At 36.1% G+C, this 12459-nt stretch overlaps 1 pseudogene; it reads right to left on the reverse strand.

Moving 5' to 3' along the window:
• Positions 1–6297: 6297 nt before the first annotated feature.
• On the reverse strand, positions 6298–7547 carry LOC130548539 (uncharacterized; annotated as a pseudogene).
• Between the last annotated feature and the right edge of the window lie 4912 nt (positions 7548–12459).

Below are 12459 nucleotides of genomic sequence, written 5' to 3' on the forward strand. Positions count from 1 at the left end.
TGTCTTTCTCCCTGCATGGGTGCATGGTGTTCCCCAACCAGACAGTGATTCTTGCTGAAAACCATCACAGAAATTCTAATGGTATCCATTAAAACGAACCATTCGCTTCTCCATTAAAACCATTACAAAATTCCTTTGTGTAGTGTGTTTTGAGTGTTATTCCAATAGGATTTAATGGTGTTCTGTTGGTTCCCAACTGCCTGATAACATCCCACCAATAGAACCCGTCACATAGCCTAACAGTAGACACCATTATATTTATCGTTAAAGCTATTAAATTTTCTATTGTTTTATTAGCAGTGATGCCATTACTGCTGAAACTCTCCTCTATAGGCCTGAGTGACTTTAGCAACAGTGGTTTTGGTCAAGGTCAGATCAGATGGGCCTAAAAACCTTGTAACAGTCAGCCCTCTCTACCTCTGTCCCCATAATAATGAGGCTCTAGAAAGAAGGACTTCCATCTCAGATCCATGATAGTTTTTTAATCTTGTCTATGTTTTACACGCCAACAGCCACTGTTCAAAAGTGTTCTGCCCGTAATACAGTCAATCTGATATTTAGGAATATTGATATGATATAATTTGGTGAAATAAACAATACTGAATATTTGTCACACTGTGCGTGTATTATTTATTTATTTCCACTTATAAGTGATATTTAGAGTTAGTTTTCAGATGGTGTCGGTGTGTGATGTTTCTCACCTCTCACACATTAACACAATAATATCAGTAGAAATGACCCGTCTATGCCATGTGTCACTCAGTTTTCCATGAGCTCATTTCTTAGCAGACAGATGCTGAGAACATTTACCACAAACACCTATTTTTTTTCTCCACTTGTTCTGCACGTTAATTTTTATTTTAAGAACCGCATTTAAATCAGTTGTGTCTATTGGACGTATGATTTGAGATATTAAAATGTCTGCGTTTTCAGTTTTTAATGCAGTTTAGTTAGCTGTGAATATAAATGTATGCTCTATTTGTATTTGCATTGGTTCAATTCAAAAGGGACCCGAACAAATATTTAACTGTGCATTTAACTCATACGTCTCAGAATGAGAATATTATGGAAACCTGGATATGGCAATACAACCCAAAACACATTAGAAACACAAAACACAGAAACTTTTATAAAATAATAAACTAGGGAATATCTGAAGGCACAATCTCACGACCAACAGAAGACGGGTGTGGAAAATAAACTGAAGAACACGTCTCACATGTATTTTGGCCTTCGGGGTTTGTGGTCGTGGTCAGTTGAGTGTTCACAGATCTGCTGGAGTCTTCTTTCACACTAAATGTGTTTATCACGCTGAGGTCCAGTTTTCTCAGTAACCGTTAAACTGTGACTTTAACACACGAACACTTTGTGCCATGATGCGTTATATGCTGTATAAAGTTGAGAAGATTGTAGAATATACATTTGTAATGAACAGATGTAGTTTTACTAGCATAATGTACTTGTAAATGTACTCTTAATTCGCTTTCATTCATATGGACTTGACTGGTCTCTTTACATGAGCAAATTACACATGTGTGGCTGTTTAATAAAAGACATTCTCGTGAACCATATGGCAAAAATGTTTCTAGTATCATGTCTGTGTTCAAGTTAATCTCAACAGGGTTTAGATCTGTACTTTCTGCAGGCCCGCAAAATATACACCCAGGGTTTTTTGGGGGGATATTGTAACGTGAATGAGGAGGTGATCTTATGAATGCATCTAACAAATTATCAATTATATATAAACTATTTAAAAAAAGTCAAAATCAAGCCCCATGCAACAATGCCAAAATGTTAGATTGAACAGTAATTCTGCAAAATACATCAGCACAATACAAACACGTCCTATCAGAGTTTCTTCATCTTCTCTTGACTCCTGCATACACGACATCATCCTTCACTGCAGCTCTCTGACGGACACAACACACACACAGACATAAATATATGCTTTAACTATATAACACTGTACAATAGTGAGCAATTATCAACAACAACCAGATCATCTGCTTACTGTCATGAACATACATTTCAAAATGTTTTATCATATTAGTTATATAATCGAATATGAAAATTTGCCTCAGAAGCTTTGATTATCTTGACAGTTGGCTAATTATTACAAAGCTTGAATGTCCTCACGGCCTGTTGTCCGAAGCAAATCTTATTTCTCACATCTTCACACTACCACAATGAAACCAGCAGAAATCTAACCTCAGCTAAAAGTCGGTAAAAAAGTCAATCGGGTCGAGTTCTGAGAAAAAAAAAACATCTAGCACCATGTGTGCACATGACACTTCATCACATTCAGTCTCCTTTAAGTGTGACTAAAGTGTCCAAAATCATATTTATGGTGTTGCGTCCACACCAGCGGACGATAACAACAGCGTTATGTTAACTCTAAGCTCACGTGCTGCAGTGTTCCTAATCACATACATGAATCAAGCATGTTTTAATGCTGCCTTCACGTGCTCTCAGAATTATCGGAAATATGAGTTTCCCTGGTTAAGAGTGCACATGAAGTCTCTGATGTCGCGTTTCCCACTGGGAAGTTGGGAAATAATTTTGATAGCCTACCCGAGTTCCCAAGATGGACGGATAGAAGAAGGATTTCTGCTGTGACACATACGCTTTATTAGTTTACATTTACATTTCTCCATTGGCAGACGCTTTTATCCAAAGCGACTTACATTGCATTGTATTATACATTTGTTTCTGACTATGTGCATCCCCTGGGATCCAACCCATGACCTTGGCGTTGTTAGCGCCATGCTCTAACCACTGAGCTACAGGAAAGTTTATTCGGCAACCGATTCATTTCTTTGTCTTGTCGTTAAATTAGTACATATTTACATATGAATAATCATTTAAAGCGTACTGTATGTTTTATACACAGCGAAAATAGCATGTATTTCAACAAGATTCCAGAATAGTCAGCAAGCTGACTAGTAAACTATATAGTAGGATTAAAAACTATTACCATATATGATTTTCCCAAGACACACGCAAGCATGAATGGCGCCCTCCATTGCATCCAACAACAAAGCACCTGAACACAACCAGCTCGGAATCTTGACTTAAGAAATGGGAATTATCAAATTTCCAAGAGCACATGAAGGCACCAAAAGTTTAAGGCCCGCCCATCTCTGGAATTTGGGTATCAAAATGAATTCCCAACTTCCCAGTGGGAAATGCGACATTAGAGGGCGTCCACGTGCTATTTTTACATCAGAAACTCATATTTAGGATAATCTAGGGCTGGGAATCGATTCCAAAAAGAATCGATTCCTCGATTCCAAGGTGTTGAGATTCCATTACAGGAATTTCCTCTTTAAGAGCCTTCATAAGCACAAGCCCCGCCCCTTAGCTGATGTCATCGGTCAACTAAATCACATTAGTTTCTTGTCTAAAACAGTACAGACTTCAGAAAAACTGATGGATGAAGTCTAGAGCTGTGGAATGACATCAAATATTCTGCATGCATAAAAGCAAAAGCTTTGTTTGCACTCACAGTGCAGATATAATTACATCCACAAATTAAACAAATCATACAAGTACGTTTGTCTTTTCAGATGGATCTGTCTGTCATTTACACAGTATTCTTACATATTTTTAATACAATTATCAATCTGTCTATGTATATTCCTCAAGTATTTTTGAGTACACTGCTGAATAACTTTAAAAATAGTTCAAAGTAATTTGACCTGTGCTTTATTTTGAAAACAGTTAGTAAGTTAGATTATTAATGATATTATTAATAACACATTGGAATTGCAGGACAAGATCGACATATTTGGTTAAGGTTTTTGTTATGTTCGTTTTAAATGAACCAACCGTGCCATGTGTGAACACACCCTAAATCAAAATTGACCCTCTGGTGTGGAGATCCTTCTCTCATGGAAACCTACTTTTCATATACTCAAAATTGGCCACTTCAAAAGGCCCTTCAGAGTAAAGGTTTTCCAAGATTACCACCATTGATGAACACTTTTCATCCATGGTTCTCTGAGTCGATTCTTAGCGTGATGGCGCCTCCTTATGGACAAGGAAGGTGACGCAGAAGTGTGTTCCAAGGAACAGTATTTTGGCGCCCTATGGCCAAAATCTTGTGAAATCTTGCCAGATGATCGCTGTTTTCATCCTTATCCCATCCACAATCCTAACCCTAAACCTAAAATTGGCCATAGTTGTATCCCATCTTGCCTTGACCCCCTACACCCTTCATCCCTACGAAGTTTTCACACTGAGAGGTAAACACTTTGAATGAATTAGCGCATAAGGATGAGTCTTTTAGAATTAAATGCAGCCGATATTTTCCATTTCATTTGGGAAATTGTCATAATACTGAAGATAAGGGCTGTGCAAGGATTAATCGCATCCAGAATAAAAATTTGTGTTTACATAATATGTCTGCGTAGTACGGTGGCCGGGAAGTGCAAAACAAAACTAAAAGCAAAACTAAAAACAAATCTAAAAGCAAAATCAAAATCAAAAATCAAAATGACAAATCTGAAAACGCAATATCAAATCTAAAAACAGAATAGCAAATCTTAAAACACAACAACAATTCGAGAAACAAAATAACAAGTCAGAAAGCAAAACGACAAGTCAGAACTTGTCGTTTTGCAACAACTTTCTGGCTTGTCGTTTTGCTTTCTGACTTGTTATTTTGTTTCTCGAATTGTTGTTGTGTTTTAAGATTTGCTATTCTGTTTTTAGATTTGATATTGCGTTTTCAGATTTGTCATTTTGATTTTGGATTTTGCTTTTAGATTTGTTTTTAGTTTTGCGATTTGTTGTTTTGTTTTGCACTTCCCGGCCACGGTAGTGTACTGTTTATCTTAATTTTGTATTTATAAACACATACACGTACACATATAAATATATACATTTAGGACATACTTGCATTTCCTCCAGCTGATTCTAATCAGGTGGTCGTATCGTGTTGTATCATGGGAAACAGTGAGTGAGCGAGTGTACATAGGATGTAAATAGAGTGCATTGTGGGTAATAAAAAGCATGAATGAATGTATAGGGAATAAAGTTCACACAACCAATGAATGGCAGAGACCCAATATAGTGCACTATATAAGAGCTAGGGAGCAGTTTCGGACACAGCAATAGTGTAAAAGTTTGCACTGAAAAGTGCATTCTGGTTAATATTTTTGTTTGAGAAAATAGCAATATTTCATGGATCAACACACTGATCAACACACTTAAATGGATGTGTTAATTTTAACGCATTGTTTGTGTTATCCTATTTAACACATTAATTTTTAACACAAGTTGTGTTGAAAGTAAGAAAACATGTTGTCCCAAGAATTATGTGTTTAATAGATGTGTTTAGTGAAGGACAACAGAATCAACACAGAGATGTGTTTAGTAAAGGACACACCAGAATGTGTTGTCTTTGTTTTTAGAGTGCAGCACTCAGAGATTGTCTAATATCACACCCAGTGAACAAAAATATAAGGGATCAGAAGGATTTTTCATTATATACAGCGGGGAAAATAATTATTTGATCCCTTTGAAGTTTGTCTGCTTACAAAGAAATGAAGGGTCTATCATTTTTATGGTATGTTTATTGTAAAAAGTATTTTTTTCCAAATTGGGTTGTTCTTGTTCTTGTGTAGCTCAGTTGGAAGAGCACTGCGCTAACAACGCAAGGTTGTGTGTTCGATCCCAGGGAACACACACTGATAAAAAAAAAGACATGTATAGACTAAATGCACTGTAAGTCGCTTTGGATAAAAGTGTCTGCCAAATGCATAAATGTAAAATGTAAATGTTTTTCAAAGGATTGTTTTTCAAACCTGTATACATTTCTTCATTCTGCTGAACACAAAGAAAAATATTTGGAAGAATGTTTGGAAGAACCATTTCAATTTTTTCTACTATGGTAGTCAATGGTGCCTCAGAAATGGTCAGTTGCTAACATTCTTCCAAATATCTTTCTTTGTGTTCATCAGAACAAAGACATTTATACAGGTTTGAAACAACTTGAGGGCGAGTAATTTTTATTTTTGGCAGCGTTTCCATTTAAACCATCATTTTCACACAAACCTTCAGACAGCCTAATCTCTTTTACTACTGAAATGATACAGACACACTTATGTCTTTTATGATCTTACCGCTTTAGGTGCATTTCGTTTGCAGAAGGTTGGATCTGCGTAAGTGATCTCTTCACAAGCTTGACCTGTTTTAACAACAATGACAGAAAACATGTTAGCACACCGAGAGATGTTTCAGAATGATTGTTTCCTTCACTCTACAACACTGTTTCTTCACAGAATCACATTACTGTTACACATGTATCAGCTGTAGTTTACCACACTTGCCATCTAGGGTTGTGTTCGTGTGTTTTCTACAGATGCAGAAGATCACAACTGCAGTTACACCGATCACAGATCCAGCAGCAGCACAACAGATGATGACTATATTGAAGGTGAAATGTGAAGGTTCTGTAAAGGATAAAAAGAGTCTTTACTGTAACTGAATCTGATTCTAGATCACATCAGAAGAATAATCACATGTGACTCACCTGAACACGTGTGACAGACATCAGTGTTGAGATGTTGAGTCTGGTTTGTGATGGAATTGTTGATGACACATGTGTAAGAATCATCCAGACACTCCAGATGAAGAGAGATGCTGCTGATGTCTCTGTGTTCAGACACACTGATGCTGGACAATAAACTCTTTCCTTTGTACCAGGAGACACTCACATCATGTGACACATTCATCACTGAACACAACACAACACAATCTGATGATGAAGAGTCTCTGGAGATTACAGGAACAGGCAGACGAGCTGGAAAACACAACAGTGAAGAAGACGGGCTTATTAAGTTCATTTGTATTAAAATGACATATATTGCATAAATCAAACATGCAGAAAGGACAGTGCATAAATGAATCCTGATTGAATTCAAATCTTTCTCTAATCTTCTATTCTTAATAAATATTAGTTGTGTTCTCACCATAGACAGTGATGTTGAATATCTTGAGTTTGGTCTTTGAGTCTTTGATGAAGACTTAATAAGATCCAGAGTCTGTGATTCTGATGTTGTTGATGGTGAGAGATCCGGTTTGTAAGTTTATCTTCAGTCTGTCTGTGAATCTTCCATCAGCTCTCTCTTCACGGTAACGGGCGAACTTTCCTTCGTTTTGTGTTTCAGCTATTAGAATTTCTCCAAACATCCAGTAGATTTCTCTCTTCATCTGCTGCTCAGTGAGATTCACAGATAGAGTCACAGAATCTCCTTCAGTCACCGACTCACTAAACACACCTGGAAAATAAATCGACAGACTATAGAATTAGAAACATATCAGAATGAATGTAGGAATAAAAAACAAAAATGATTTGTGAATGTTCAAATTGGACAAGATCAGAATGACTAATTTCTTATCACCATTAATATTAACATATACATTCATCTCAAGAAGTAAAGATATGAAAAAATACACGCATAACTTACCACACAGACTCAATAAACACAACAAAATTACAGCAGACATTTTCTTCAACAGCTCCCAGAACACATCTAATAACAGTTCTGAAGACGCGTTTTTTAATAAGCAGATGAGTGACTCCAGTTATCAACGAAATCTCGTTTCAATGGACCGCCCAGCAAACACAACGCACTTTACAATGCTTGCGTTTAAAAAACGTTCCACAACCACACCCAAAACTACACGTAAGCAACGTTTCCAACGTTTTTTTAAACTGTCTCTACGCGATGCCTTTCGTAAAAACATGTTTAATGGCTTAATTTCAACTTAAACATTGAAAAAGTGGTCCGTTTTAAGTTAAAACGGTGCGTATTTTCATGCGCCTCCCTCTCGATTTAATCTAAATTTGTTTAATGAAAGAATTTTAATTCAAATTTTATTTCTAATGAACTAAATGGCACCCTTGACGAATAAGCATACTGTTACACGCGCTGGTTCAAAATAAATTCCCTGAAGGTGACGTTAAAGGGATAGTTCACCCTAAATTAAAATTCTTCACCACTTTTCATGTCAAACTGTATGACTTTCTTTCTTCTGCACAACACCAAAGAAGATATTTTGTGTGAAATCAGACAGTTCTGAGTAGCCTATAGGCTACTTGCTGTCATAGAAGCCTGCTTCCTATAGCAGTCCATGCTGTATCGTTTTGACAATATGACACTAAAAGGATTATTTTGAACAACACTGGATCTTGTTAATGTTGGGAGAAACGATTGAGATAATGATCTTGTGTTTCTTTTCTTTATTAACATATTATAAAAACACTTATAAAACATTTAAGCCAGCAATACAATTTTCAATTCAATACATACAATGTACAGATATACTCTCAATAACGCGTACTCGCCATAACCAATCAACTGAAAAGGTTTCAGGAAGCGAACAAGAGCAAGCAGAACTTTAAAATAAAGGACCTTTGGCCATATTATAGAAACTTGTATGTTATGATCTGACAAGTTCAATGTTCTAAATGGGCTCCAAACTGAAATTAGAGATAGGACAGAATTCTAATTGAGGATACTGGAATACAGCCCCTGATCTACAGAGAAACTACAGCAGAATTTAATTCCCAACATTTAACCCCAATAGCCAACTGAGAGGATTGATGTTTGTTGACATTTGTCAGATCAGTATGAATTAGAGAGCAAAATAAAATAAACACAAATAATGAAGATTACTTGGCCTTGTTTAGGATCTATGGTGTTAATTGGCAACAGCTTTATAATTTACACTTGTTTTTTCAGATGCCTTTATTCAAAGCAACTAACTACTCAGTCCTCTTAGATAAGACAGAACAATAGAAACAGAATTCATCAGTCATTTTATTGAGTATCTGCTCTCTTCTGCTCATCTCCACTGGATCTGATGTCATAAACAAGAACAGCAACAGTAGCCACGCCCACCAGAGCAGAGACGACCAATCGGATCACAGCTTCAGTAAAACCACAACAGCAGTAGCCTTGTGAGAAAAGAGCAACAACAATACATGTTTATTCATGAAAATCGCTGTTAGCTGCTCTGTTTTTTTATGGATTATGTCCACAAAGCATAAGTTTAATATTGTTTGCATGCAAGTGTTTCGTTTCTTCACCACTAAACAGAATTACAAAAAATAATGATCTAATAATATTTTCAAAATCACACCCGACTCACCTGAACACTTGTGACAGAGTTGAGTGATGTTGAGATGTTGAGTGTGGTTGCTGACTGGATTGGACACCACACATCTGTATGTGTTTGTGTCCTGATATTCCACCTACAGAGGTAGAGAGAGTCTGATGTTGAGATCAGACACACTGATGATGGACAATAAACTCTTTCCTTTGTACCAGGAGAAACTCACATGAGTCACATTCATCACTGAACACAACACAGAACAAAATGACACTGAAGATGAAGAATTCATCAAGTGACTCTGAACTGGAAAGTCTCTGGTGATGACAGGAACGGGAAGATGACCTTTAAAATAATAAATAATACTTTAAATTAACAGTAATAAAAAAACGTATTCAGAGCTTAAAATTAAAAGAAGGTGAGATAAAATGATGTAACTACACCGGGTCTTAAGAATGTATTCCTAACCAAATTAAAGCATGTGTAATGTATTAATTAATAATGTCATCAGGTCATTATAATGTTAGCATTTAAAAGAATGTGTGACGTTACATCAAAATAAATAATTAAGCCTAATATATACAGTATATTACAATTTATTTTCTCACCATAGACAGTGATGTAGAACATAGTGAGTTTGGTCTTTGAGTCTGTGTTCATGACTTCATAAGATCCAGAGTCTGTGAGTGTGATGTTGTTGATGGTGAGAGATCCAGTGTGATCCAGCTTCAGTCTGTCTCTGAATCTCCTCTCAGCTCTGTGTTCATGTAAACTGATGTTCTTGTACACAGCATTAATATCAGCTATGACAATTTCTCCAAACTTCCAGGAGATTCCATCTTTCACTTCAGTCAGATACACAGACAGAGTAACAGAATCTCCTTCAGTCACTGACACAGACTCACTAAACACACCTGAAAATAAAGAGGTAAATAAATTCAGTTTGTGGCCATCTGTGCAAGACATTTTCTTCTTATACAAATATTACATTAAATTAGAAATGGTATATTCTGTACTGTGTCTGCAGTGACTCAATATACAAGTATACAAGTTTTTTTGACACCTGAGATCAAGGAAACCAAGTTAAACAAAACCAATTTATGACATTTTTGTAAGTAAAAATGGATTCATCTACTTTTTTATTTTTTTGTAGCAATTGCCGTTTTGACACTTTTATTCATAGAGCTACAATATAATATTTTGAATGAATGTTTATCACACACAATCATTACAGCTTAGAACTGCTACACTGTACAAATATGGACACATTTCTGCATTACTGTACTTTCACAAACGGATAGGGAACAAACTCATAAGTTTCATGTCTGATAAATATTGCTTATATATATCGTTTAAACAAAAATTTGCATTGTGCAATGAAAAAATGTGAACCAATATATAAAATCCAGACTAAAGACTCAAAATAACAGGCATAAAACGTTACTATGATTTCAATCTTTGACATTATCTTACCCAGTCAGTATTAAAGATATCAAGGTTATATTTTCACAGAATGTTCTTTACATTACATATCATTTTATGTATAAAACAGTAAATCAAGACTTTAGCTAGGTTTAGGTATTGTCACAAATGAGGAGATCCAAATGATTCTAAAACCACAACTACCATTAAACAAGCATCAAACACCCATGCACATCTTGTCTGGTAGTCTATTTTGGCCTAGTTATCAACACTTTCTTTTTAACTTAAAACACACGCTCTTCTTGAGCACACATAACTTACCCAACAGACTCCACCAGCAGAAACAGAACACAATCACAGCAGTCATTTTCACAACAGCTGGCAGAATAAGTCCAAAGAGTAACGGAACAGTGAGAAAAGAAGTGTTAAATAATGAGGATGCTGCTGAGAGTCTGATGCGAGATCACGCCCCTTCACTGGCTGTGACAAAGATAAAAAAAACTAAGTGGTCAGTTTTGTGCAATGAATAAAATCATTTATTTTCTATTTAGTAGAGAAAAAATCATGTATTTCTTATGTGTAATGGATTTAGAATATGACATTCATATTAGATATGCTAGATATTGTAGCAAACCTCTTAAGAGGATGCGTTTTAAAGAGAATACAGTAAAAATAAAGCAGACCAGAGTTTTAGAAAAGTATCACATTTATTGACACTTGAATTTGGATAATTAGAAAACTGTTATTTAAATAGATATATTCATCAAGTTCAACAACCAACAGCTTTGCATGACTTCCCCGGACTAAAGATATGATTCACAGCACAACACTACAATCTAGCGATTCATCAATGCACTGCACCACCAAAACTACCCAAATAGGAGTCATGAGCACACAAAATTAATTTCACACAGTGATACAATTTGCCTTTCCCCGTGTTCACCACATACAAAGTATGATTGTTATAACCTCTGCATCTAAACTTTAAAAATCACACAACACTCATACATGTCACGCACTCATACACATACTGAATCAAATGCAACACTTCCCAGTTTTCTCAAAGAAACAAGACCCCACCCAAGTGGTTGGTTCACAAAAGGGTTCATTTCTCGAGGCTTCATATGCTCACAACACCATCTGGTGGCCAAAGAGTGTAAAACAGGCAGATACATTACAGATGTGCCTGATGTGGTCTGTGATACACTCACTGTATTTTGCGCCAGTTAAGGCTTAGAAATAACGGTGAAGAAAAAAATCAATTTCCACATAGACTAATCTAATTATATGAATATAATGTGTATTTTCTGGTGGTATATAATGATTGTATAACATAACAGTGTAATAAACGTATTGGCCTGAAATGAATGGGGCCATTAAATGTGTGTAAATCAATTATTTGGCCATAATAGGCAGAAGGGGCAATATTATTATTATTATAAAACTGGAAAGTGTCTGGGTTTAACTGGGCAGAGGGCAGTGAATGTGCTTGTGTAACTTGGTTTTATATGTGGTTTTAAATAGCTGTCGAAATGTCGCGGCAACAGACGTCATCTAAAAGGCGATACGGTTGTTGATAGAAGGGATACAAGCTACGGCCGGAAGTGGTGCAAAATCTCGTCATATAATTACAATAAATTACATTAGCTAAGGCCTACACATACCCCAACCCTAAACCTGACCTTACAATAATAAAAAACTGTTTTCAGCGTGCCAAAAAATATGCGGTATTGAAGCGCTCATGCCCAGTGGAGGAAGCTGTATCTCTTCTAGTCAAACCCGCGCTTCGCTGAAAGCTTCCGTGTTTCTCGACACTCTACGAAGGCACCGGACGTAACATCACTATTATTAGCTGTTACATTACTAGAATCTTTGGAGATAATCGGAAACCTTAAGTGATTTTCTTTTACTTGATAT

Source organism: Triplophysa rosa, linkage group LG25 (assembly GCF_024868665.1).
Source record: "Triplophysa rosa linkage group LG25, Trosa_1v2, whole genome shotgun sequence".
Classification (NCBI taxonomy): domain Eukaryota; kingdom Metazoa; phylum Chordata; class Actinopteri; order Cypriniformes; family Nemacheilidae; genus Triplophysa; species Triplophysa rosa.